Genomic DNA, 22864 nt, shown 5'->3' on the forward strand with positions numbered 1-22864 from the left:
ACACAATCTAGGTCTCCCACATTGGTGTCAGGGACTCAACTACTCAAGCCATCCCATGGTGTGCAAGAAACTGTAATTCAGAGCAGAGCCAGGACTTGAATTGAGGTACTAAGATATAGGATTCTGACATCCCAGGTGGTGGCTTAATCACTATGCCAAATAGCCACCCCTGATTTTTTTTTTAGTATTAGTTATCTTAATGGGTATAAGGTAGCACAAATAATTGTACTTTTGATTGTTATCTCCCTAATGATTAATGATGTTATGTTTCTTTTCATGTGACTATCAGTAATTTGTATTTCTTCTTTGGAGAAATGTCTACTCAAATCTTTTGCCAATTTTTTAAACTGCTTCTTTTATTTTGTTGTTCAGTTTATTTTTATTATTCAAAAAACCTTTCAGCTGATATATAACAATTGCACATATTGATGTGGGCATTTGGCCTAGTGGTTAAGATTTTGCTTAGAATGCCTGCATCCTATACCAGACTACAAAGCTGTGAGTCAGCTCTGATCTTGATTCCAGCTTCCCATTAATGTGCACCCTGGGAGGTAGCAGATGAGGGCTTAAGAAGTTAGGTCCCCTCCACCCACAAGGGAGATGTCAATTAAGTTCTTGGCTCCTGGTTTCAACCTGGTGCAGCCATGGCACTTGCAAGAGTTTGGGGAGTGAACCAGCAGATGGGAGATCTCTATATTATATCTATCTCTGTCTTTCAAATACAATCAGCAAGTAAAAAATTTTAAAAATTGTCTTATTTAGGTGGTGCCATGAAATTTTTTGATACATATATATCATGTGTAATATCCAATATGGGCAAACATATTCAGCTCTTCAAACTTTTAACATTTCTTTAGGGTAAAAGAGCAATCAAAATAACTTCTTAGAGTTTTGTTGTTGTTGTTTTATTTTGTTATTTAGTTTTTTTAAAAGATTTATTTTGATTGAGAGGCAGTTACAGAGAGAGAGAGAGAGAGAGAGAGAGAGAGAGAGAGAGAGAGGTCTTCCATCTACTGGTTCAATTCCAAATTGGTTGCAAGGGCCAGAACTGGACCTGGTTGAAGCCAAGAGCCAGGAACTCCATTTGGGTCTCCTATGTGGGTGCAGGTACCCAAGTACTTGGGCCATTCTCTGCTGCCTTTGCAGGTACATTAGCAGGGACGTGGAACCAGCACTCATATGGGATGCCGAACTTGTTGGTGGCAGCTTAATCCACTCACCACATTGAGGCCTCAGTTGATTTTATTTTATTTTTTTTAGAGAAACATACAGTATAATATCTATATCTATGGTCACTTTACTGTTCTATAGAACATCAGAACTTGTTACTTCTATCTGACTGTAAGTTAGTATGTGTTAAATGTTTTCCGTACTCTTTGCCATCTTGGATAATCACTATTATACTCTTCTGTGAGTTCAACTTTTTAGATTCCACATGAATAAGATCTGGCTTATTTGGATTATTTCACTTAATATCATGACATTTTCTGTCACTCCTGTTGTTTTAAATGACAAGATTTCATCCTTTTGATGACCGAGTAGTATTCCAGTATGTATAGGTATGTTTCTGAGTTTTGGGAATTCTTTTTTACCTGTGTGAATGGTATTTAGCATCATATTTAGAAAAATAAGTTCACATAATTTCAGAAATTGAATAAAACACTTAATTGTCCAGGCATAAACACCCATTGCAGTACAAAATACATACTTTAGATCTCTTTGGTTGGATCTACTTGTCTTTTGTTGAAGTTTTTTGTGTTACTGTTCACAAGGCTTATTGTTCTATTGCTTTCTTTTCTTGTAGTGTTCTTGTTTGGTTTTAGAATAGAAAATATTCCATCTCCTTTGATTTTAGAAAGTATTTGAGAAGGATTGATGTTAGTTCATATTTAAATATTTAATATAACTCATCAATAAAGTCATGTGTTCCAGTATATTTTTTTAAATTTTTTTTGACAGGCAGAGTTAGACAGTGAGAGAGTGAGACAGAGAGAAAGGTCTTCCTTCCATTGGTTCACTCCCCAAATGGCCGCTATGGCCGGTGTACTGCGTCGATCCGAAGCCAGGTGCCAGGTGCTTCCTCCTAGTCTCCTATGTGGGTGCAGGGCCCAAGCACTTGGGCCATCCTCCACTGCCCTCCCGGGCCACAGCAGAGAGCTGGGCTGGAAGAGGGGCAACCGGGACAGAATCTGGTGGCCCGACTGGGACTAGAACCCAGGGTACCAGAGCTGCAGGCGGAGGATTAGCCTCATGAGCCGCGACGCCGACCTTCAGTATATTTTGTTGTTATCAGACTTTTGATAACAGATCCAATATCCAAAGTAATTATTGATCAATTCATATTTTCTGTTTTTGATTTAATCCTGGTAGGTTCTATGATTTGGATGTGGTTTGCCCCCTAAGGATTCATGTGTTGGACGCTTTGTCCTCAGTTTGGTGGTATTAAGAGGTGGTGACTTTTAAGAAATAGGGCTTAGTGGGAGTTAGTTAAATGGTTGGGAATGCTGCCCCAGAAGATATTATGGTAGTCCCTGGGTACTCCAGTTAGTTCCCATGAGAGTGAATTATTTTAGAAGAGCAAGTCTGGTCCCTTGTCTTTCAACATAATCCCTTTCACACTCACTCCCATGCCGATGCATTCACTGTGAGTCCCTCAACAGAGGATGAACCGATGGATCCACTTGACATTGGATATTCAGTCTGCAAAACTGTGCACTAAATGAACCTCTTTTCTTCACAAATTATGCTGCGTGAGGGGTGGGCCTTGAGGGATTATGTTAAGCTACTGCTTGTGCTTACGACACCACTCATACCTGGTTTGTAGTCTTGACTATTTCAATTCTAATTCATCGTCTCACTGATGCACATCCTGGAGCAGCGGGTAGTGGCTCAAGAACTCGATCCCTGCCACTCACATGGGAAAGCTGAATGCAGTTCCAGGCTCTTGGGTTCAACATGGCCCAATCTTAGCTATTGTGGGCATTTGAGGAATTCAACAGCAAAAGGGAGATCTCTTTTCCTCTTTTCTTCTGCCTTTCAGATAACTAAAATCATAATATAAAATAGATAAAATATATTACAAATTATGCAGCCCCAGATACTGTGGTACAGAGACTGAAAATAGACTGACACTATATGTGTTTTTAGGAATTTGTCCATTTCATCCAGATTATTCAGGATTATTTTTTCTTTTGGATTTATTTTATCTATTTAAAGGCAAACTGACAGGAAGAGAGAGAAGATAGAAAGAGATCTCCATCTGGATCTCCCATATGAGTGGTAACGTCCTAAGTGTTTGCGCCATCCTCTACTGCTTTCCAAGGTGTGTTAGCAGGCAGCTTGCTTGGAAACAGAGCAGCTGGAATCTCCAACTGTTGCTGTGATATGGAATGCTGGCATCGCATGTGGCAGCTTAACTTACTGTGCCTTAATGCTGGCCCCTAGGTAATCCCGTTTTCCAATTATAAACAATTGTTTATAGTGATTTTATAATCCTTTTTATCTATTCCTATAGAATCAGTAGTAATGCACTCACTTTCATTTGTGATTTTATTAGTTTGAATCCTCTTTTTTCTTACATAATCTAGCTAAAAGTTTGTCTTTTTCCTTTGCAAATTTCTCTCCAATTCTCCCCTACAAATGTGCTTCCTCTGCTTTTCTTCTGCTATTTTCCCTAGTCGGAAGCAGGGCATCTTTGCCCTATTTAGCCCCCTTGGATGATCGTTCACAGCCGTTGTCTCTACTGTTGAGGAACAATGCTTTCTTCTTCATGCTATTTGTTGAATTCTTTACTTAGTGGAGGGTTAATCTTATGAGTATAAAATAAACTGAAAGTAGATCACTGTAAAAATTAAAATAAAGAATAAGAAAGGAAGGAGGAGAGAGGGTAGGAGCATGGGCAGGAGGGAGGGTGGGCTGGGAAGTATCACTGTGTTCCTAAATCTGAATATATGAAAGACATGAATCTTGTTCACCATAAATAAGTAAGTAAGTAAAAAGTTTGTCTTTTTGTTGATCTTTTTGAGGAATAAATTTAGTATCATTTATTTTCTCTTTTTTATTCATGATTTCCTTCTCTGCTCTGAAATTTATTATTTCTTTCTGTATATTGCCTTTGTGTTTAATTGTTCTTTTTCTACTTCCCCATATTGTGAATATGGGTTACTGACGTGAGACCTTTGTTCTTTTTTAGTGTGAGCATTTATACCTATAAATTTCTCCTTTAGCACTTCTTGCAATGTATTCTGTATGTTGTGTTATGTTGGGTTTTCATTTCAATTTCTCTCTAGATAGTTTCTAATTTTCTTTGTGATTTCTTTTTTTGATTCATTAGTTGTTTAGAGTGTGTTGTATGATTTCCAAAAAATTGGGATTTTCCAATTTTGCTTCTGTTACTAATTTCTAACTTCATCCTATTGTATTTGGAGAAGATATTATGTATGATATTTATATTTTTAATGTTGAGACTTAAAATTTATACCAAGTCTGTATTTGACTTTTAACATCGGAAAAATATCTTCTATTAATATAATCAATATAATTTTTATAATCTCATACTAAAAACATTTTCCTTACATATTTTTATCATTTAGATTGTGTAACAATACTTTCTCTTGGCTTTGTTTTATAAAGTAGACTAGTATTAAATTGAATATCAATATATTTGCTGATCCTTTTAAATATTTATTTATTTATTTGACAGGAAGAATTACAGAAATAGCCGGAGAGACGAGAGAGATTGTTCATCCACTGGTTCACTCCTCAAATGGCCACAATTGCCAGGAGTGGGTTGGGCCAAAGAAGCCAGGAGCCAAGAGTTTCTTCAGATTCTCCACATGGGTGCAGTGGCCCAAACACTGGGACTGCCCTCTGCTGCTTTCCCAGGCTGTTAGCAGGGAGCTGGATTAGGAGTAGAACAGCTGGGACTCCAACTGACTCCCTTATCAGATGCTGATGCCACAGCGTCAGCCCCTATCTGTTGATTTGAATGCAATACTTTATCTCATGAAATCTCACATATAATATTATTAGGAGATACTATGATTTCTAGATGTAAATTAATTCAATAAAGTGACCTTGATTCTCAAAAACAACTCAAAATAAGTAGTATACCAATAATGCCCTTTGGGTGGTATGCTACTTTGTACATTACATTAAAAATATTAAACAGTTACTGACTCCCTAGGAGTTGCAAGTTTTAAAAGAATAAGTTGAAGGTAAGTCTCAATATTTCCAGGAGGGGCCAATGCTGTGGCATAGTGGGTTAAGCCACTACATGCAGTGCTGGCATCCCATATGGGTATGGGTGCAAGTCCCATTGCTCCATTTCAGATCCTGCTCCTTGTTAAAGCACCTGGGATAGCAACAGAGGATGGCCCAAGTCCTTGGACCCCTGCACCCATGTGGGAGACCTAGAAGAAGCATCTGGTTCCTGGCTTTGGCCTGACCCAGTCCTGGCTGTTGTGGCTATTCAGAGAGTGAACCAATGGATGGACGATCTCTCTCTAGGCCTCTGCCTCTCTCCCTGTCTGCCTTTCAGATAAATGGAAAAATCTTTAAAAAAGAAAGAAAAAAAGCACTTCCACCAAATGATTTGTTTCTTACAATTGTGTGCTCCCATTTTTTTTTTTCCCTTGAGCCACGTTAACATAAGGATGTCAATACCAAAATGAAATTGGAAGATGACCCACAGATCTCACAGAGATATCAGAGGGGCTGTGGACAGGAAATCAGATGAGCTGATGAGAAGTTGCTGAAATATGTGCTAAGGATGCCCAAAATACAGTTTGATAGAGATGTGGATTTTACATGTGAGCAATTCAGACAGCTCTTTAGCAGTAATTATGCCAAGGCCCTACTAAACACAGAGAATTCTCTTTTAGTTGGATTGTTCTTCCTTTTGGTCTATAAATAACTAATTTATCAAGGTAAAACAAAACTGTTATTTATTTGTTGTGACAATTTTTCTAAAATAATTGTTAACTTTCCTAAAAAGAATTGTAACTTTCCTAAAAAAAAATGTTCAATTTAAAAAAAAAAATAAAACAAGGCTTATAAAGTCTGTTTCTAACACTTTGTTCCATCTTTTTGGTAATGTAAGTTCCTGGAAATTCCATGTATGAATGAGCAGAATTCCAAAGTCTAGACATTGGGGAGTAAAGCATTTAGTCTGGGTTGACTAGTCATTTGGACTTTTTCCATCGATTTATTGGGCTTTGGCTCTGGAACAATATGAGAAAACTTTGGGAAACATCAGACTTTTGTGCAAGATATTTATAGTGTTTTTCTCTGCAGGATAGACTGCACCAGAGTTCAACTTAATCTTGTCTGGGATCAAAAACCAAAATATTATACAATAAATCATGATATATTATAAAATAGATGAGTCTTTTTTGTGCTGTATCACTAAAATGGAAGGAAGTCATTGAATTTAGCACTGAAGGGATAATCCTGGGCTGCAATAGAGCTAAAGTGGGAGTTTTCACTGTGCTTTTAAACTGTATGACAGAACGAACTATACAGCCATGTGTTTATTCATTGTCTTATATTTTTGTTATGTGATGATTAATATTTACTTTTCAACTTCCTTGCACTGCAAGATATTCAGATAGATGACAACGCATTATCTCTGGCTGTGTCTATGAGTGTGCTTCCACAAGATAATACCATTTGATTCAGGGAACTGAGTGAAGATTTCATTCTCTAACGTGGATGTGCCTCTTCCATTTCTATGAGATTCCAAATAGAACACGAGGGCAGAGGAAGGGCAGGTTTGCCTTTTCTGTCTGAGCTGGGAAATCTGTTTTCTCCTGCCTTCAGAACTCAGTTCTCTTGTTCTTTGGATTCAGACTGATTTATACTTGCACTTTGCTAGTTCTTTGATTTGCAACTTTGGATCATGGGGATTCTTGGCCTCTACATAATTAGAAGAGCCAATTCCACAACAGATCTCCTCTTTGATCACTCTATCTCCTGTTGCTCCTGTTTCCATGGAGAATCCTGAATGATACAGATAATATTAAAAAATTATGATGGTAGATAATGAATTCCTAGCACTTGTTCTCTTACCTGTTTAAGCACTTTCTAGTTTTCAAAATTCTGTAATTTTAGGTCAGAATTCTCCCTTCCTTGTACCATTGGGCTTACAGAGTTTCTTGTCATTCCGCAGTGATAGTAGGCAAGGTAAATGTGGTGATGCGGGTTCCAAGCCTCCTATCTTATTTCAGTGATGGCTAGGAGAAGAAATGAAAGGCGGCTATTATGTCCAAGAGCATAGAGGCTCCATGAGCTCCCCTGGTTTTCCAGCTATTCTCTCCCTTATGCTTTCTCATGCTCCTCAAATTGCTCCCAAACTGAAATCCTCCACCAAGGTGACATCTACCTAGGTGACAAGTGTATGCTGCTTTGTTCGCAGATACTATTTAATTTATAGCAGAATACTCTTTTTTACATTATAGTCTTCGTTAAACATAGGACGGAACTCATCATCTAAAAATATTATGAATACCAACATAACAACACCAGAGCATAGAACCCAGTACAGGAACTTTCTAAGCATAAGGCCCTGAATTACATAAGGCAGAGTTTACATACCTGTGAAGCTGACCTTATTACCATTAGTGATCCACACCAACATTAATCCAAAGTGTTATCAGAGCATTGTTCCCAAAGTTGTGACCTTTGTTCCATTATTTTAAATTCCACTTTTGATCATGCCTTATTTTGTTCTCATAATTTCCCAAATGTCAGTACTCTAAAGCCTTTTTCCATGTTCTGTAATAGATCTTAATAATGTTATCCATTGTAACATGTATGACATTTGAAAACATTTATACCCATTTGATCATAACATAACCTATTCTATAATATATTTCTTAAAAATTTGTCTATCTCATTAAGGACAGAGATCCCACATGAGGAGCAAGTGCACAGTGGCTCCTGATGTTGACCCAACAAATTGACACTCTAGTTTATGGCACCAGTAACCACCTAGGCTGTCGTCATGAGTTGCCAAGGCTATGGAAGCCTTCCAAGTTTGCCGACTCTGATCATATTTAGACAAGGTCATAAAAGACAGAGTGAGGATAGTAACCAATGATCCTAAGAGTGGCATTTACCAGGTTTGAACAATTATACAGCATTAAGTGGGGAAGAGGACCATCAGTACACACAGGTTGGGAGTAGAGCCATTGGTGGTAGAGTAGAGGTTATGATTACAAGGGAATGAGGCCCAAGTGCGCTAGACAGGGTCTAGAACAAAGGACAGAGTCATTATTAGAGGAGCTAAGAAAGGTGCTGTCTAAGCTACAATTAAGTTTTCTGATTGAGAGGCAAATAGAACCTGACAGAAGGGGCTTGATAATAATCTGGTGGGCTTTAGGCCTTGTAAGTTAAGAGGCCCAGACTTATCTATCTCTTCACATGGGGTATATCCTAAGGGAGGTGTGAACCTCCTAGGGGAAGGCACTCTGTTGACTTTCATTACTTGGCTGGCCTGGGAGGAGAGCTGGCCAGGTAAAGGCAGGTGGCAGTCCTTAATGTACTGTACATTTTGATTTAATGCTATAACTAGTACTCAAACAGTATGTTTCACTTTGTGTTTCTATGTGGGTGCAAACTGTTGAAATCTTTATACTAAATTGATCTTCTGTATATAAAGAGAATTGAAAATGAATCTTGATGCAAATGGAAGGGGAGAGGGAGCGGGAGAGGGGAGGGTTGCGGGTGGGAGGGAAGTTATGGGGGGGGAAGCCATTGTAATCCATAAGCTGTACACTGGAAATTTATATTCATTAAATAAAAGTTAAAAAAAAAGAAAAAAAATTATCTATCCTAATATTCTGTTCTGATATATCCGATCCATTATTGTGGCCTATGCCCTGTGATCCTTGAAAATTTTCAAGTTTTTTTATATTAGTAAGCCAATTTTGCATCTTTCAGGCCGTTATTTCTTGTTCCACACCCTCTTTTAAGGCCTCACTTTAAAAATTACATAACTAGGGCCAACAATGTGTGATAGCAGATCAAACCACCACCTAAGATGCTGGCATCCATATGGACACTGGTTCAAGTCCTGGCTGCTCCACTTCCAATCCACTCACTGCTAAGGCACCTGAGAAAGTAGTGGAAAGTGACCCAAATCCTAAGGTCCCTGCACCCACATGGAAGACCCAGATGAAGCTCTTGCCCCCTGGCTTCTGCCAGGCCAAGCCCTAGCTGATGCAGCCATTTGGGGACTGATCCAGCAGAAGGAAGATCTATCTCTCTCCTTCCCTCCCTTCTCTGTCTGTCTGTCTGTCTGTCTCTGTGTCTCTCTCTCCCTCTCTCTCTGTAACTCTGCCTTTAAAATAAATAAATAAATCTGCTTAAAATATATATTTAATACTACTAAAGCAACTTGTGATCTAACTATACCATCTCTTTGTCATCAGTTGCTATTGTTAACAGGACTATCCAAAGCTTCCGTGTAGAACATCATATCACTTGGCTTCATCAAAATAAGCCTTTGCTCTAAATGACATTAGAAATGTATATATCCATTACAGCTAATTTTTAGCATACTCATTAATATGTATGTTGCATGCTTCCCTCAATAATATTCTCATTAAGTGCTGATAGAGTTTTAATACATCAAATACTGTAAAATCAGTAATGTTGCACAGCCTGTTTCATTTAGGAATTTGTTATCTGCAAAGACACTTATGGTTCTCATCACAGTCAAGGCAGTTCTTGAAAATAACTTATGGCTTTAAAAATATCTGAAAAAGTCTTTCAAAAAAACTTCTTTTTTTTGGTCTCATTGCCTGCGCCTTAGCTCAGGCACTGATCATATCAAGCCCGTCGGCCCGTTCCTGCAACTTCTCAAACCTTTCTTCCTGTCTGTTGCCATCCAATTTCATCTGTGCTCCATCTTCCGATTGGTAAAATTAAACCACCAACATCCTCACATGCCTTCCTGAATCAGTAACACAAATGGTCGCCTCCTGTGACTGCATTGGAAGCTGTAGACTTTTTGTTGATTTCTCTGCTTTTTCCTTCATAACATGCAAACTTCTCTGGGTACTGAGAGTTTGTTTCTGGATTTCTCTGCTTGTGTAAAATCACTTTGGTTTCTCGTTGTTCTGCCTACCCACATGCTGTCACCCTTTCGTCTTTACCCTCCCTGAACAGTCTTCAGTTATTATTTCAGTTTTTCTTCTCTTTCACACATCGTAAAACTTGGATCATCTCACAACATCCAACAGAAATTAGTGTTTAATTTTCCTCCAGTTTGTGTGCCTGGAGGAGGGGTTGGGTGATGTGTGTGAGTAGACATGCACATTGTTTTACAACACCAACTTTTACTTTCCAAATATAACATAATTAAATATATAAGTACTCAGGATGTTTTCTTTTTCTTCATAATTATCTTTGCCTTGGAAACAATCTGCTCAGAAATATGTGTTCTTATAAAAGTTTCACCATCTTGACCTCTTATCCTCCAACAGTTAGCATAATAAGAATATGATTAAAAATTTACTGTCCATGAAATGGTTGACACAGGGATTTTTTTGAAATTTCAATCCATTTAAACCTGGATGAATCACAACTTTCTCAGGGGAAAAGATAACCTATATGTGTGATGGTAATGTAATTTGTGTTAAGTATAATAAGATGTTAAAAGAAAATAAAAAATAAACATTGCTGTGACCAGCATTATGGTGTAGTAGGTAAAGCCTCCACCTGTTACACAGCATCCAATCTGGGCACCAGTTTGTGTTCCAGCTGCTCCACTTCTGATCCAGCTTCCTGCCAAAGGCCTGGGAAAAGCAGCAGAAGATGGTCCACGTGTTTGGATGCCTGCCACCCATGTGAGAGAACAGGATGATGCGTGGCTGCTGTGGCCATTTGGGGAGTGAACCAGCTGATGGAAGATAAATCTTTTTCTCCCTATCTCTAACTCTGGATTTTTCAAAGAAAATAAATAGTGGCCGGTGCTGTGGTGTAGAGGGTAAAGCCACTGCCTCCTGCGCTGGCATCCACTATGGGCGCTGGTTCAAGTCCCGTTTGCTGCACTTCAGATCCGACTCTCCTATGGCATGGGAAAGCAGTGGAAGATGACCCAAGTCCTTGGGCCCCTGCACCCACATAGGAGGCCCAGAAGAAGCTCCTGGCTCCTGGCTTCGGATCAGTGCAGCTCTGGCCCTTGCAGCCAACTGGGGAGTGAACCAGCAGATGGAAGACCCCCCTCTCTCGCTCTTTCTGCCTCTCTTTCTCTCTCTGTGTAACTCTGACTTTCAAATAAAATAAATAAATCTTAAAAAAGTAAATAAATAAATTTTTTAAAAAATATACTTTGCGGGCTGGTGCCGTGGCTCAACAGGCTAATCCTCCTCCTTGTAGCACCGGCATACCGGGTTCTAGTCCTGGTCAGGGTGCTGGATTCTGTCCTGGTTGCCCCTCTTCCAGGCCAGCTCTCTTCTATGGCCTGGGAGTGCAGTGGAGGATGGCCCAAGTGCTTGGGCCCTGCACCCCATGGGAGACCAGGAGAAGCACCTGGCTCCTGCCTTCAGATCAGTGTGGTACGCCGGCCATTGGAGGGTGAACCAATGGCAAAGGAAGACCTTTCTCTCGTCTCTCTCTCTCTCACTGTCCACTCTGCCTGTCAAAAATAAAAAAAAAAAAGAAGAAAAAAAAGAAAAAATAAACTTTGCTTTAGGGAAATGAATTTTAAATTAACGAAATATTTTTAGAAATTCTAAAGCACAAATAATATGAAATATGAGTAATTATAGCTAATATTTTTTCAAGACATGAATGAACACACATGGTTTTATTAGGAAGCGTTGACTCTTTGCATACAATATTAGAGCTCTTACAGTAAATGTTTGAATAAACATCTAATTCTGTGAATTTTATGTAAATATAAAGTATTAAAAATTCACATGTCAGATTCTTGGCAGCTATAATCTAAAAAATAGTTTATTGGTCTTTCTTTTGCTATTGGTCAGATTCTTTTGAATTTATATAATTATTTTTCATCATTCCATTTCAAATGACACAAGATTCTCAGAACAGAGGATACTAGGGATTAATATATAACAAAAAAATGGCTGGAACAGATGGTAGTCAAGGCCGTTACACATATTGTTCACTTGGGAGAGTTTACAGTTACTGAAGTGAGTACTCATTAGAATAGTATTCACCTTAGTTACTGAATAAACTAAGGCAAAATATACCACTTAAAAGAATGCACTAACAATGCAAATAATAGCTTTAATTCTGTTCAGATGTCAGAGAGCAATCAAATAAATTACAGTAAGTTAAAGTTTGAGGATAAAAAAGTTAAGGCACATCTCTATTAATTAGTATGTTCTACTTTTGACACACAAAAAATCATCAAACAGATCAGAGGTAGAGGAGAGAGATGTGAAATGAACAATAATGTTTCACTCTAAGATTTCATGTCATATTCAATAAGGTGTGTAATGAACTCTCTTTTGCCTCTTCATTTATAAATTATTAGATATTTTATAATTTGTATTCAGACTTAGATTTTAATTGTCATTGACTTAGAACTGTTTCTCTTTCAACACTGTATCTATTTCTACAGTTTTTTACTATATACTCATTGTAAATGTCAACATCACATCAAATACCATGCAAATAATTTCCCATGGTGTTTGTGTAGTGATTCATCAAATGGGCTTAAAGATGGATGGCCTGGATTCAAATCATACATTCCCTGCTTTCTAACTATTGGATTTGGTGCATGTTAGTTACTCTCAACCCTCATTTTCCTTATCTGGAATATTTTTTTAAATAAATATGAAAATAAGTTAATAAAAATACATCAGTCTTTGGCACATCCAAATCCTCAAGAAATATTTGCTGTTATTACTTCAGGAACACAATAATAATGGGATTTGATCAAGACACCTTTGGTGGATTTGAGTCAAATAGATATTCTCTTGTTTTGAGGCATGATTAAGAAAACTAGAGGGTTTTTCTTTAAGATTTATTTATTTATTTGAAAGGCAGAGAGAGAAAGAGTGAGAGAGAGAGAGTGAAAGAGATAATGAGAGTCTTCCATCCACTGGTTACTCCCCAAATGGCCACAGTAGCTGGAAACCAGGAACTTGGAACTCCATCCAGACTTGAACTATCTTCCCCTGCTCTCCCAAGCTCATTGGCAGGGAGCTGGATCAGAAATGGAGCAGCTGGGATTTAAACTGGTGCTCATCTGGGATTCTATGTCTCAGGCAAAGGCTTAACCCATAGTGCCACAATGCTAGCCTTTAGAAAGCTAGAGTTTTGAAAAAGGAGAGGATTTAGTGCAGGAGAGGAGTGACTGGATGTAGATGTCAAATTCAGAAGCTGATCTTGATTGCTGATTGGTTCAGAGGATATACATCCCAGAAGTGGCTCTAGAATGTAAACGAGGGCTAGAACATAGGAAAATGCCTGTAATTTGCCTTAATTGTAATTGACAAATCCAAAAATGGTGTGAATATGTCACAATGTAAGTATTCTAGAATTTTATGTTTCCTCTTGTGACATTTCACTCTACAAATAAATGAAAACAGACAAACATGATATTAACCATTCCCTTCTATTCAGGGACAGGGTGATGGCAGGAACTGGCAACAAATGAAAAATGTTGAGCTATATTTGTTCATTTGATAGCAAGGCTTTGAAATGAAATATAGTTTGTATTCCTTTAATACAGTTGTATAGAAGAAATAGAAGAACAACAGCAATATTTTGACTCACAGGCTAATACTGTTCCCCTCCTGGGAATCTGTCTAAGGCTTCAAGAGAAGTGATTTGAGGTCATGCTGTGTCACCTTAGTTGAAATAAAAACAGCATTCAACACGGAAGTGTCGTGAGTGATAAATGAGGGGTTTGTAGATGAAAAGATCATAGGAAATCATATCCTGTGAAAAATTACCTTCCATCATTTTGGGGAAAATTGAAGTAGTAGAAATAAGATTAATTCTTGAATTTTTTTTTACTTGAAATGCTATATATTTTCTACCTTAGATTCCTCGGGTGAAAGTTAAGGCTACAGTTAATTTCCTTTAATTAAAACCATTTACTGTTTAGATCTTACAAGAGGAATTCTCATAACAATCATTCTAGTCTCAATAACAATTGTTACTTTTTTAAAAAAAAATAATTGTTCTAAACTGGACCTCTACGAGTCCAAAGATTAATCAACAAACATTAAAAACTCCAAGATGGAAATATAATAGGTAGCTTTATTTATTTTTAATTGACTTTATTTTTAGAGTATGACTTGGTTCCCAGTAAGACTGAGAGAAACATGTGGCAGCTTTACTATTAAAGTGAAGGTTTTTTTGCAATTTTAATATTTTATGTATTTTACTTAGACTTGGATAATGTGGGTTTTTTTGCCATGGAGAGTTCAATGTCAAGTAACAAGAATCTCTACAACTAGAAAGCATTTTTTAACTTAAATTTGTCAGAAAGTATTTCTGTCTGTGTGTGTTCATTTCTTCGTCTTCAATTACTATCATTTTATTCAATTTTATTCAAAATAAAAGTATCACTTTTCTGTTGTAAATCACTAAACTTATATCTTTATATAAGAAAGGTAAATGATCCTCAGAACACTATTTTTCATGCTTCCTTTGAGATCATAAAAACTTGATGACAATGGAAGAATGATCTTAAAATTCAGCTTGTTGATATTCTAGTCCTTTCTTTCTTATATGCCATTGTTAGTTGCTGTCCAATGTGGTTGCACTAGTTTGATCTGGGTATTTTAAGCTTTTTATGTTTCGAGTCCTTTGATAAATGAAATAGTTGTGAATGTGTACTTATATCCCACTATTTGGGTATTTTTTATGTTTTGACTTTTTAAATTTAATTGCATTGTGGTTAAACATTGGTTTTGTTTTTTTTTTTTTTTTTTTTTTTTTTTTTTTTTTTTTTTGGTTAAACATAAGTTCTTTTTCTCCCTCTTGGTAATCTATTGTATGTGTATATGCAAACACACATACACACATATATATCTGTATATGTTCACCCTGTGAAGCAGCAAACAAGTAATGGCTCAAGCAATTTTGTCTCTGCCACCCATGTGGGAGACCCAGCTTCTGGCTTCAGCTTAGCCCAGCCCTGGCCTGGCTTCTGAAGGTATTTGAGGAATACAACAACAGATTGAAATTCTTAGTTTCTCTCTCTCTCTCTCCACTTTGTGTGTATGTGTGTGTTTTTCAAATAAATAAATAATTTAAAATATTTAATAGTGTAAAAGAGAAATAATGTAAAAGTACACAGATGGGTATTGGTATGGATTGATGTGTCCCTCCAAGTATTGTTGAAGTCCCTAACTCCTGGTATTTGTCAATGCCACCTTGTTTGGAAATACAGTCTTTGTAGATTTTTCTGGTTAAGACAAACTTTTAAGGCAGGCCCTTTTCCAGGATGACTGTGTGTTTATGAAAAAGGGAAGTTTGGACACATGGAAGACATGCATAGAGGAACATAACCCTACCATACAACCCAGCCATCCCACTCCTTGGAATTTACCCAAAGGAAATTAAATTGGCAAACAAAAAAGCTGTCTGCACATTAATGTTTATTGCAGCTCAATTCACAATAGCTAAGACCTGGAACCAACCCAAATGCCCATCAACAGTAGACTGGGTAAAGAAATTATGGGACATGTACTCTATAGAATACTATACAGCAGTCAAAAACAATGAAATCCGGTCATTTGCAACAAGATGGAGGAATCTAGAAAACATTATGCTGAGTGAATTAAGCCAGTCCCAAAGGGACAAATATATCTTCTCCCTGATCAACGACAACTAACCGAGCACCAAAGGGGAAACCTGTTGAAGTGAAATGGACTCTATGAGAAACAGTGACTTGATCAGCTCTTGTCCTGACTGTTGACGTACAATGTAATACTTTATCCATTTTAGTATTTTTTGTTTTGTTTTGTTCTAGTACTATTGGTTGAACTCTGTAATTAACACACAATTATTCTTAGGTGTTTAAATTTTAACTGAAAAGTGATCCCTGTTAAATATAAGAGTGGGAATAAGAGAGAGAGGAGATGTACAATTTGGGACATGCTCAATTGGACTTGCCCCAAATGGTGGCGTTGAAAACGTGCCAGGGGATTCCAATACAATCCCATCAAAGTGGCATGTACCAATGACATCTCACTAGTCCAAGTGAGCAATTTCAGTTCACAATTGATCACACTGATCGGTCTAAGAGTCAAAGGGATCACACAAACAAGACAAGTGTCTGCTAATACTAACTGATAGAATCAAAAAGGGAGAGAATGATCCATCATGGGAAGCGGGATACACAGCAGACTCATAGAATGGCAAATGTCCTTAATAGCACTCTGGCCTCAGAATTAGCCCTTGAGGCATTCAGATCTGGCTGAAGAGCCCATGAGAGTATTTTAGACATGGAAAGCCAAGACACTCTGGGGGAAAAAAAAAAAGACCTAAATGAAAGATCTCTGTGAGATCCCAGTGGAAGAACGGGGCCATCAAAGATGGAGGTACCTTTCTCTGAAGGGAGGAGAGAACTTCCGCTTTGACTATGACCCTGTCAGAATAAGACTGAAGTTGGCGAACTCAAAAGGCTTCCATAGCCTTGGCAACTCATGACTAGAGCCTAGGGAGATTACTGACGCCATAAACAAGAGTGTCACATTGTTAAGTCAACAACAGGAGTCACTGTGTACTTACTTCTCATGTGGAATCTCTGTCCTTAATGTGTTGTCCAATGTGAAGTAATGCTATAACTAGTACTGAAACAGTATTTTGCACTTTGTGTCTCTGTGTGGGTGCAAACTGATGCAATCTTTACTTAATACATACTAAATCGATCTTCTGTATATAATAATTGAAAATGAATCTTGATGTGAATGGAATGGGAAAGGGAGTGGGAGATAGGAGGGGTGCGAGTGGGAGGGAAATTATGGGGGGGGGGAAGCCATTGTAGTCCATAAACTGTACTTTGGAAATTTATATTTACTAAATAAAATCCATCAAACCGAACACTTAAAATTAAAATGTTATTATTTATTTCTTTGGTTTGAATGTATCCCCCAAAAAGTGTGGGTTCAGAACTAACCCCCAGTGCAACAGTGTCAGCCCATGTACCCTCATCTTCCTAGCCTCCAGAACTGTGAAGAATGTCTCTATAAAGTTTCCAGTCTTAGGTATTCTGTTATAGCAGCACCAAATATCTAACAGGTACATAAGTGACACTTCAAAAATATCAATACAAAATTTGACTGCCACCCCAATAAAGGGGTCTTTGACTGAATGTTGAATGTCTCTGAGCAAGGAGATGGACAGTTGCTATATAGATAGAATAAATGAGACAGGGACCTTGAGAACAGAAATTATGATATTCTACAGTGTGTGTCTCTCATGACCGTAGCAGTAGGAATGAAAGATTTCCTATTTTTGTTGGTTTCGGTAAGGAATGGGACAGTTCTATTAGAGAGAGTTTAAGCAGGAGAAACTTTATTTTGTATAAAGAATTGTATGAACTCAACTTACCAATTATCTATACAAATAAATTCAAGAAAGCTTACAATCTTATCTACCACTTAAGAATTTTATTATGAATAGGCTTGACCTGCAGAATCCATGTGTGTGTGTGTGTGTGTGTGTGTTTAATAGCAGAATATAGTCATGGCAGAATCTATAATTTGTGCATATATACATATATGGATGTGTATGTTTCCCTCTCCATATCCATATCCTTAATTCAGTCTTCAGGTATTAACAAATCTACAACAAGATGATCTATAATTGAATCATGATGTACACAATTCTTTTCGGATGATTTCTTTTGAGTGTTGAATGCATGTAGTTGCTTTGGCAACATTTGAAATTTTCATCATCCAAATGTGTAAGGCCTGTCTTATGACACAACCACAAAAGTAAAAAAAAAGTCATGCTTTTTATTCAATTTTTTAAAGATTTATTTATTTATTTGAAAGGCAGAGTTACTAAGAGAGAGACTGAGATCTTCCATCCGCTGGCTCACTGCCTAAACAGCCACAATGACTGAAACAGGGCAGGTCCAAAGCCATGAGTCAGGAACGTCATCCAGGTCTCCCACATGGATGCAGAGGCCCAAGTACCCAGACCATCTCCCTGGTGCATCAGCAAGGAGCCCGATTGGAAGTGGAGCAGCCGGGACTCAAACTGGCACCTACATGGAATGCCAGCACCTCAAGTGGCAGCCTCACCTGCCATGCCACAGCACCGGCCTGCTTATTCAGTGTTTCGCATAATGTGGGTCAGAAGCAGATGATCTGAGACTTGAACATGCACTCCAATATGGGATGCAGGCCTCCCAAAAGTCTACTTAGTGCTTGGAGTGTAATAGGTGGACATTTAAAATGGCATCTGCTGCTATTTTAACTTTCGGGTATGGTACTATTACTATATGGATTGCTTTGCTATTTCATTTTTCTCAAAATTATATTTTTAATCTTTTAAATACTTTCCTACATCAAAATCATATCAGATTTCAAGTACTTTGCTATAAGAAATAAGAGAGATTAAGAAAGTCACATCAGTTTGGAACAAAAGGTAAAAAATTCTTAGAAAAATGAATAAAAATTAATAATGCCATTTGGATATTTGGAAAGTTTACATTAATCAGAAAATTATTATAACATAAAAAGTATATCAAAGGCTATGAATTGTGTTATTATTTTATATATTACTAAATACATTGCTGCTACATATTATTAATTGAATTGTAGAATTTTAAGAAAACTTTCTTCTATAAGTTCAAATGAAAATCGAAACATTGCATGGATTTTTGAGAAAATATTTCTATAGTTCATGGATTATGCATTTTTAACAGATTTTTCCAATTATTCCAGATTTTTTGAAAACCATTAAACATGGTTTCTATTTGGAGTAAACATATTCTTATTTAGTTATTCATGGTATATCTTCATTGACCTGTGAGACCACATACCTTTATGGTTTGAATGTGTACCCAACATTTCATATGTCAAAAACGCTTCTCCAAATTCATGTAGACTGGAAGTGTGGCCCTTGGGAATAATCACATTAAATAGGATCCCAAGGTATCGGATGCTCCATGATGGTACTGGACACTTGCTGTAAGAATAGAAAGAAAGATGCAAGCCCTCTGCTGTGTTATGGTGCAGGAATCAGGGCCTGACCAGAGTCCAGGGCTACACTCCAGGGCATCCTAGACTCCAGAACCGAGAACTAAAAATATGCCTTAATTTTTTTATGAATTGCCTGATCCCAGGGATTTTGTTATAATAACAGATAAAGGTAGTAAAAGTTTTGTTAAAAATAACTTATTAGCCCAACTGTACTTAGGTGGGCTGTAAATATAGTTTGAGGAAATAGAAAGCAGATATTTCTGTAGAGAACCTTAAAAATAACTGTTTCGGGCCTGGTATTGTAGCATAACAGGTTAAGTCAATGCCTGCAATGCCGGCATCCCATATGGGCACTGGTTTGGGTTCCAGCTGTTCCACTTCTGATCCAGATCCCTACTAATGTACCTGGGAAAGCAGCGGAATATGGCCCAAGCGCTTGGGCCCCTGCGCCCATGTAGGAGACCTGGAAAGAACCTCCTGGCTTCTCCCAGCCCCACCATTGGGGTCATTTGGGGAGTGAACCAGCGGATGAAAGATCTCTCTCTCTCTGTCTCTTCCTCTCTCTGTGTAACTTTGACTTTCAAATAAATACATAACTATTTTTAAAAAATATACATGTCATGAATCTGGAAATTTAATAGCTAAATCAAAAGCCAGAAGTAAATGGCACAACTTTCTAAGCATATTGCTCTCTCCAACATAAGAGAGCAAACTATGCCAAGTATGGGGTGTCATAGATAAATGAGTATGTTCCGTAACTGACTGAAAACGAAGGTGCTTACTTTATGTCAGAGCTGTGTTTCAGATTTCCAACAGTTTGGAGAGATTTATCTCATGAGAAAATAATCATTTAAAACAAAAATGGATAAGCCCTGTAAGGTAAAAATATTTTATCAAAAATATACACAATTTACCTTTTTGCTATTATAATTTATATAAAATACTTCAAAAACACAATAGTAGAATTAAAAATGAAAATTAGAGGAAATTAAAAATATGCAGTATATGTCAATAATTTTTAAAATAGATGATACATTTTTGGTTATTACTAATCTCTGTACTTGATAGCTCATACTTTTTTTTAATAAAAAGTGTGCTTTAATAAAAAAGTGTACTTTAACAGTTATCTTGATGAGGTTATTCTCAAGATACAGCCTGGGATACAATCCAAAAGCTTAGTGTTAGCAGTGCCAATGCTACCTACTAACAGTAGCCACAATGTCACCCTCAGAGTGAGAAAAATAATCAGACTACTGTGAAGTGTTTTGCAAGTCCAAATTCTTCCATTTGTAAAACAGCAGCTTTCTTGAGGTATAATTCACGTTTTACAGTTCACCCACTTACACTATACAAATCAATAGTTCTTGGTAGGATAGTAGGTTGTGCAAATAGCACTATTATCAATTTTGGAGCATTATGATCACATAAAAAGGGAATTCCATAGCCATAGTAGTCATTTGACATTCTCTCATACCCTTCCCATCTATTCTCTCTCTAACGGGACCATTTACCTACTTTCTGTCTCTATCTTCAAATACAGATAGTCTTATGAGAGCAATTAGAACAGAAATTTTGTGCTCCAAACCCTCCCCCCTACACTCTAATTACCTGTACGATTCAGTTTAAAGCATAATTTTAAGTTGTGAGCTTTGGGGGCAGGCACTATGGGGCAGTGGCTTAAGCTGCCGCTTAGGACACCCACATTCCATTTCAGAACATGGTTTGAGTCCTGGCTCCTCTGCTTCCAATCAAGCTCCCCAATAATGTACCTGGGAAGGCAGCAGATAATAGTTCAAGTACTTGTGTCACTGTCACCCACATAGGAGATGAGGATGGAGTTCCCAGCTCTTGGCTTCACCCAGGCCTAACTGTAGCTATTGCATGCTTTTAGAAGAGTGAACCAGTGGATAGGAGATCTCTCTCTCTCTTCCTTTCTCTCTCTCCTTCTCTCCCCCTCTCCCTCTCCCTCCCCCTCTCTCCCTCCCTCACTTTCTTTCTCTGCTTCCTTAAAAAATAAATTTTAAAAAATAGTGAGTTTCTGACTTCATCATTAAGGCAACACACCTCAAAGTCACATTGAACACCTATTCTAAGAAGTAATAATTTTTTTCCTGAATTCTTACTTGTTAATATATGGATGAAGAGATTTCTAATTCATCACTAGTTCATGCCTGAGACATTAATAAAGACAGATTAATAAAAAGCATGAATTTTTTTAAATGTAAGCTTCCCATGAGATGTGAGCCCTTCGAAATGAAGACCAAAAGACACAAGGAAACCTCCATATTTCTATGCACAGCTTTGATGAAGAGACAGTTATACAGAAGCATGATTGGACCAAGGAGGTGGGATCTGGTGGTGATAACCTGAGGAGCATTTAACAAAGCCTATTTGTTCACACTTTTTTTTGTTTGTTATCCAAAGCTCAATCCCTGTTGCCAGTGCTGAATGAAACTAATGAGGATAAGGTTTGAGGGTAATGGAAAGAGAAGGTTTAATCTGTTGATGCATGAGGCTGATAGCAGACTGTGTGTCTCAAGAACTACTGTCCTGCTAAATGAGGATGCTTTGGACTTTTTTTTTTTTTATTAAACTTTTATTTAATGAATATAAATTTCCAAAGTATAGCTTGTGGGTTACAATGGCTTCCCCCCTCCCATAACTTCCCTCCCGCCCGCAACCCTCCCCCCTCCCGCTCCCTTTCCCCTTCCATTCATGTAAAGATTCATTTTCAATTCTCTTTGTATACAGAAGATCAATTTAGTATATATTAGGTAAAGGTTTCAACATTTTGCCCATATAGCAACATCGAGTGAAAAAACTACCATTGGATTACTAATTATAGCATTAAATAGCAATGTACAGCACATTAAAGACAGAGATCCTACATAATTTTTTTTTTCAAAATAATTAATTTTCTATGCCATTTCCATTTTAACACCAGGTTGTTTTTTTTTTTTTTCATTTCCAATTCTCTTTATATACAGAAGATCACTTCAGTATATAATTAGCAAAGACCTCATCAGTCTGCGCCCACACAGAAACGCAAAGTATAAAAATACTGTTTCAGTACCAGTCATAGCATCACTTGGCTTTAGACGACACATTAGGGACAGATCCCGCATGGGGTGTAGGTACACAGTGACTCCTGTTGCTGACTTAACAATTTGACACTCCTGTTCATGGCATCAGTAATCTCCCTAGGCTCTAGTCATGAGTTGCCAGGGCTATGGAAGCCTTTAGAGTTCGCTGACTTTGGTCTTATTCCGATAGGGTCATAGTCAAAGTGGAGGTTCTCTCCTCCCTTCGGAGAAGGGTATCTCCTTCTTTGATGGCCCCGTTCTTTCCACTGGGATCTCACTCACAGAGATCATTCATTTAGGTCTTTTTTTTTTTTTCCCATGATATCTTGGCTTTCCATGCCTGCTATACTCTCATGGGCTCTTCAGCCAGATCTGAATGCCTTGAGGGCTGATTCTGAGGCCGGAGTGTTGTTTAGGACATCTGCCATCCTATGAGTCTGCTGTGTATCCCACTTCCCATGTTGGATCTTTCTCTCCCTTTTTGATTCTATCAGTTAGTATTAGCAGATACTTGTCTTGTTTGTGTGATCTCTTTGACTCTTAGACCTATCAGAGCTATCAATTGTGAGCTGAAATTGATCACTTGGACTAGTGCGATGGCATTGGTACATGCCATCAACGTAATACACTACATTA

Source organism: Lepus europaeus, chromosome 2 (genome assembly GCF_033115175.1).
Source record: "Lepus europaeus isolate LE1 chromosome 2, mLepTim1.pri, whole genome shotgun sequence".
Classification (NCBI taxonomy): domain Eukaryota; kingdom Metazoa; phylum Chordata; class Mammalia; order Lagomorpha; family Leporidae; genus Lepus; species Lepus europaeus.